The 6808-nt window shown below is 46.0% G+C and overlaps 1 long non-coding RNA gene across 1 annotated transcript; it reads left to right on the forward strand.

Annotated features, from left to right (window-relative positions):
• Positions 1-1797: 1797 nt before the first annotated feature.
• LOC147583172 (uncharacterized) lies at positions 1798-3376 on the forward strand. The gene is made up of 2 exons (XR_015246009.1): positions 1798-2842; positions 3091-3376. It is a non-coding gene; the product is annotated as an uncharacterized LOC147583172 (long non-coding RNA).
• The last annotated feature ends 3432 nt before the right edge of the window (positions 3377-6808 follow it).

Below are 6808 nucleotides of genomic sequence, written 5' to 3' on the forward strand. Positions count from 1 at the left end.
GCTGGTTAAATGCAAGCAGTTTTAGGAGCCAAAAAGGCTCCATGAAGGAAGATGGAGAAAATAAGTCAAAGGTGGGTTAAATGCTAACTCAAGATCACATGGCCTGTTAGTGGCAGAGGTGATATTTGAATTTTTAACATTTGTTCATTTTTGAGAGACAGAGCATGAGGTGGGGGGCAGAGAGAGAAGGAGACACAGAATTTGAAGCAGGATCCAGGCTCTAAGCTGTCAGCCCAGAGCCCGATTTGGGGCTCGAACTCACAGACTGCAAGATTATGACCTGAGCTGAAGTCGGACACTTAACCGACTAAGCCACCCGGGAGCCCCGGAGGTGATATTTGAATCCCAGTAGTGGGATGCCAGACGCCTGGCCCCTGCTCACTGGATTCAGCCCCTGCCCGTGGAAGCTAACAGGTCATAACCTGTCATCTCAAAGGATTGATTTAATTTCCAAATGTAACTAAACTAGTCAAAGCCCTAGAATAATATTACAGCGTCACCAGGCATTACTAATAGTAATATTAATAATAACTAACAGTTGGTCTTTTCCCACTCAGGTAACATTTTCACACCCACTGTCCCATTTGATAAAATAGTCCCATCTAATAGGAATAGGAATATTAATATCATCCCCACTTTACAGATGAGGAAGTCAAGATCCAGAGGGGTTAAGTTCCTCCCCCCAAATCACTCAGCTAATGAATGGCAAAGCAAGGAACACCATTACTCCTTTGGCCATCATTGTCTTTGTTTCTTATTTTTTTCTTTCGGCTCATTCACAAACACTTTCATGCTTTCGTGTATCATCACATTAGTCTGTGACACGTCCCCCTCAGTTTAGGCTGCTCCAAAGGACTTCTATGTCTAGCATTTTATTCGCTCCTCCAAAGGTCCCTAATGAGGCAGAAGAGGCCAGCGTTGTTCTTTCCAGTTTCCAGTTGAGGAAGCCAAGATTCCAAGAGTTCAGAGGGCTTGAGTAAGGTCACGGAGCCACGATAGGAATCAAAGTCTCAGACTTTTCACGGGCAAGAGTGAATTTTGTAGAGAATCCCACAGAATGAATGAATCATTCTTACTCCCTGTCCCGTCCTTCAAGCCTGACAATGCTAATGGATGCCCAAAGGAAAGGCTGACAATTATGAAAAACTACCAGTTTACAAGTATTCAAAACCTAATGTGCTATCAGTGCAACTTAAAAAAAAATTTTTTTTAATGTTTATTTATTTTTGAGAGAGAGAGAGTGAGGGAGGGGCAGAGAGAGAGGGAGACACAGAATCCGAAGCAGGCTCCAGGCTCTGAGCTGTCAGCACAGAGCCCGAGGCCGGGCTTGAACTCAAAAACCGTGAGATCATGACCTGAGCCGAAGTCGGATGCTCAACAACCAACTGAGCCACCCAGGTGCCCCTGCAACTTTGTATTATAATAGACTTAAAGTTGTCTCATAACTTCCATTATTTGGCAATATGTCAACTTTGAAATGTTTTCCTAATTATTCTAGAGTCAGCCTTACTGTTCTTGGAAAGAATTAGAAGAGGAAAGAAAGGTCACTGCTTTAAAAATAGGCATGGAAAGAGCCAAAGGAACCCAGATCCAGGATGTAACTCTGCCCTGGTCTTCGGCCCTGAGGAAGGGGTCTGTACTTTCACAAGCGGCAACAGCCAGGCGATGATTTTCATCTTAAATACAGCCCATCAGCAACTGAAGAACCACATGACCTCCAAAAATTGACCAGTCTTCTTTGGATTCCTTCCTTCCGTCACAGCCCTCGTTCCCCGCCCCCCCCCCCCCCCCCCCCCCTGCATAGGCAGCAGAAAAAAGGAAAAGCTCATGTGCTCAGGTTCTAAGGTAAGAGCCGTGACAGGCACACATTCATTCATGTCTCACAGCAATCCCTGGAGGGGAGCATGGGTCTCCCCACTTTACGCGTGAGGAAACTGAGGCAGAGAGAGGTTAAGCAACTGGCCTGCAGTCCCACAGGCCTGAGGCAAACGAGAGCCAAAGGAAAACCCAGGCTTGTAAATATGCAGTTTAACTTCCAATAGCTATAAATCTACTTTCCCGAGGGACGTAAATTCTGAGATCTTATGATCCAGCAGGAAAGGAGCAGCAAGGAGCTGGTCTACAGTGCAGTGAGGCCTGGATTTTGAGCCCAGGAGGGAGAGAGACAGACCCCAGGGACCTTTGGGAAGGTAGAGGATAATCTATAGCTGCGATGAGAACAGAATCCATGGTGGAGGACTGCTCTCAAATTTTCCCAGCCAAGATTTCTGATACCTCAAAGACAGTTGGTGGCAAGTAGGATGATGTGCTTGGAAGCCAGACAGGCCTGAGCTTCAACCTCAACTCTGGCACTTACTGGCCGGTGACCTTGAGCGGACCAAAGCTGCAGGATGTCAGATCTAAGAAACAAGCCACCTGCCTCTCAGAGCAGATTTAAGGAGATACAAAATGGAAGAGGTCCTAGCACAGTGCCTGGCCGCCAGGGGGTCCTCGATGAGAGTAAATTCCCTGTTGTCCCCCCCTAGGCAATGCCCCTACTTCACCTCCTGTGTCTGTGATTCTCCTTTCTCAATATTGTACCCTTGGTGAGTGAGAACCAGCGGAGAATGTCAAGTGAAAGGGCATGGCCCAGGGAACCAATAATATGCTTGTGCCCCTCTCCCTGCATGGTGACCGACATTTCCCAGAAATACATAACTGCATAGCATTCAGGCTTTCATGCATCTGTTGCATGAAATATGGCGGTAACTCCATTCACTGGGATCTGGGATAGTGAGAAGAAAATCAAGACACGACTCATGTGCTAATGGAATTGTCCCTTCATGGTAGTTTAAAAGCATAGGCAGGGGCGCCTGGGTGGCGCAATCGGTTAAGCATCCGACTTCAGCCAGGTCACGATCTCGCGGTCCGGGAGTTCGAGCCCCGCGTCAGGCTCTGGGCTGATGGCTCGGAGCCTGGAGCCTGTTTCCGATTCTGTGTCTCCCTCTCTCTCTGCCCCTCCCCCGTTCATGCTCTGTCTCTCTCTGTCCCAAAAATAAATAAACGTTGAAAAAAAATAAATAAATAAAAAATAAATAAATAAAAGCATAGGCAGATGATCCATAAATAATAATAAACGTAGAGGCAATGTGGTATAATATATAATAGTTAAGTGCACGGACCCAAGTTAGATTGCTTGGGTTCTACTCCGGCTGTGCCGCTCACCGTGCTAGCTGTGTGATGTTGAACAAGTCACTTAACTTCTTTAGGCCTCAGTTTCCTCCTTCGTAAAATGGGGCCATATGAGGTCAAAACGAGTTGGTACGAGTTAGTACCTAGAAAGCACTTGAAAGCATACCTGGCATATAGTAAGCGTCAATCAACAGTACTGTTATTACGGTGGGGTGTTACTTCCCTGAATGTGAGCCTAAGGGAGTTCTGTGAATCTGGAATGAAAAAGAAGAGGAGGAAGCAAGAGCCCTTTGCCTGGAGCAAGGATACCAGTGACTGCAACCTGCCTTCAGGGTTTCACTACTGGCTCCACGATGAGTGGGCTTGGAGGAGTCACTGAACCTTCAGGAGCTCCTATTTACTCGCGTGTAAAATGGGTGTGAATAACAGCTGCCTTACCTTCTTCTCGTAGTTATTGCCCCAAATAGAGCCCAATTGCCTGTCAGTTTAGCTTTTGATCTTTGAACTCATAAAGGTTTTCTTCTGCTCATTACGGGGTACGCCCTCCGGGAGGAGCCACATTTTAGGCCATTACCTGCTCAGTCCTTAGTGACACATCAGCACTTTACTAGTATCCTAGGAATGGGTGAGAGGAGGGCTGGAGACACCATTGAGGACAGGAGGAGAGCAGGAGTTGAGAAAACTGCCAAGACCCCTCACTCCCTGCACATGGTTAACTGAGAAGCATCCTGCCCGGTGCCTTACAGTAATGTCACTGGTTTAATCCCACAAGTCTTGTAAATTGCCAAAGGAGAATGGACCCTGCCAGTCTCTTTTCTATTTTGAGGGAAGAGAGGAAGTTATGGTGGTGTGGGACTTTCTCCAGTATCTACGGGACGTGAATAGTGTAAGCAATGAAAGGAGGGCGCCATGTTGGGTAATTTTTAATGGGACTTTGGGAGATGGAGGGAATGCATTACAAAGAGTTCTCCTTTCTCCAGAGAGCTGACTTAAAGGCACAGCAAATTTGGAAAGCAATATTACCTGAATCCTCCTCACCAGCTTTTCCTCCCAGCTTCTTATTCCTATGCCCAGCAGAAGATTCTGATGCTATTAGTCTTCCTGGTGAAGGTTCCAGGAATCCCCAAAGGACACTTCAGTTTGACTCAATCTAAATAATATTTACTGCGATCCTACTGTGTGCCCCACCCTGAGCTAGTCACTTGGTAACAGAGTTACTGTGACAGAGACAGCCATCTGCCCTTCTTTCATGATGAAAGAGCATCCAGACTTCAGCCGTCCACGTGGCTTTCAGGTCTAAACACCACATTCCTCTATCTCTCTTGCAACTAGTAGATTTAGGACTAAATTCAGCAGACTAAATGTCATCAGGAATGTCATATGGCAGCTTCCTTACGAAACAAACCTATATGGCGAATTATGTAACATCGTCACAGAACTTCAGGTTACACTAAACTTTTTTCCAGGCAGGTGGTGAACCGAAGAAAAAGTTGCTAAAGTACCACCAGCGAACTAATTACTTTTATGTATTATACCTTATGCCACCTATAAGAATTTGTTTTGGGGCGCCTGGGTGGCTCAGTCGGTTGGGCATCCGACTTCGGCTCAGGTCATGGTCTCGCGGTCCGTGAGTTCGAGCCCCACGTCGGGCCCTGTGCTGACAGCTCAGAGCCTGGAGCCTGTTTCAGATTCTGTCTCCCTCTCTCTCTGCCCCTCCCCCATTCATGCTCTGTCTCTGTCTCAAAAATGAATAAACGTTAAAAAAAATTTTTTTTTTTTAAAAAGAATTTGTTTTACCTGCGCAGCGATAACATCTCAGTGAGATATTGTGGAGGGGTTGTGAAGAAGGCAAACGAGAAGTTTCCCGGGAGATAGAATGACGACGAACAAGCCTTTCTCAGAAGACCAGTTGCAAAAAACAGCCAACTCTTCTGATTCTATTCTGTTCTCAATTTGCTGTGAGACTTTAAGTGAGCTATTAAACATCTTGGACCTTATTAAAAGGGGGTGGTAATTTCACGTAGAGTGGGCGTTGCTAAGCCTTCTTGATTTTAAATCCAAACTCAGCCTCTCCCACCAAAAAAAAAAAAAAAAAAAAAAAAAAGTGTAGCTTTTGTAAGCTGTTCACTTACTGCTGGGGAGGTAAAAGGGTATGTCTGAAGAGCTATTGCAGTTATAAATAGATATTCCATATGCCAACTTAACATAAATGCCTCAAACTTTTATTTCCTTGATGGAGAAACATCAGGATCTCTGGCCTGTTTTACATGCTTTAGCCTTGGGTGGGAAATGCCCCGAAGTAAAATAAGAGGCCATTTCAGAAGTATTCCTCCTTTCCCACACGACTTATTATCTCTAACAATTCATTTTCCATCCACCGTGTTTCCCTGTACTGGTTTTATGGTAGGGGAGTCTCCACCACTGTGGGCCCTCTGCTAGTCTAGCCAATTCTTTCTGGCTCCCCAGTGAAACATGGAGGACAAAGCTCAAAATGATGACAGGACTGGCCATGTGATGTGGCTGTTACTTTTCTGGTTTCCATCTACCCTGCAGGCGGCAAGTTTGAAGGTTTGGGGAAATTCCCTGACGGCTGAGATGCACCAATTTCCAATGGGACCAGATTAGCACATTCAACTATAATTGCCATCGTACTGGCAAGGTCAATTATCAGGCTGTGCATGAGAATGAGAACAGCTACCCACAGGTCTGTAAAGTTTCATACACAAGAACCCAGCACCTGAAAACTGAAACTAAGATGCATGCCAGCCCCTATGGATTACTCTCTCCATTCCATAGGTATAGATGGAGGCAAGAGATGTTTGGCTGGTCTGACCAATGACTACTAGGTCGAAAGCCCAAGAGCCCAGGTAAGAGTTACGTGCAACATCTATGGCCAATGGCTATACTGTATTGAGGCCCCGGGCAGCCCAGAAAATTGGCCAGTGGTTCAAGAAGGTGGGCTCTAGACCCGTTCTTGCCATCCCCTGGCTGGGTGACCTTGGATAAGTCGTTTCACTCTTATGGGCCCTCATCAGTGGATAGAGTACCAATCCCAGTTCCACCCCACACTGGGAGACCTTAGCCAACTCACAGCCTAGAGTATCAGAGGAAGCTAAAGGGATTTCTTTTCTTTTCTTTTTTTTTTTTTTTTTTTTAATGTTTTATTTATTTTTGAGAGAGAGGGAAACAGAGAATCCCAAGCAGGCTCCATGTCAGCACAGAGCCTGACATGGGGCTTGAACTCATGAACCCTGAGATCATGACCTGAGCCGAAGTCAGATGCCTACCATCTGAGCCACCCAGGCACTCCAAGGGATTTGTTTTCTAGGGTGTCCCCATTATGGTATTCTGTGACTCCGCCAAGGACACATACTAATGCCTATGGGGGCAGCCTGGTAGTAGTGATGAGAAAGATGTCCTTGATCGTGTTAGGAAATGGAGAAGACTGGATGACATATTCTCAGCTCCAGAACTGATTGTGTTGCCAGATATTTCGTTTTCAAATGGTGTCACATGTTGTCAACTAATGTGAATTGTTATAAAATTCTGTCTTGGCCAATGACTCGAGTCCAGAAGTGGCCTACTAGGTCAATTGTGGAGTCTTCTGCAGCCCACTGACCGGAGGAAGAGTCAAACT

This window comes from Puma concolor, chromosome A2, assembly GCF_028749965.1.
Source record: "Puma concolor isolate L17-30 chromosome A2, mPumCon1.1.hap2, whole genome shotgun sequence".
In the NCBI taxonomy this organism is placed as follows: Eukaryota; Metazoa; Chordata; class Mammalia; order Carnivora; family Felidae; genus Puma; species Puma concolor.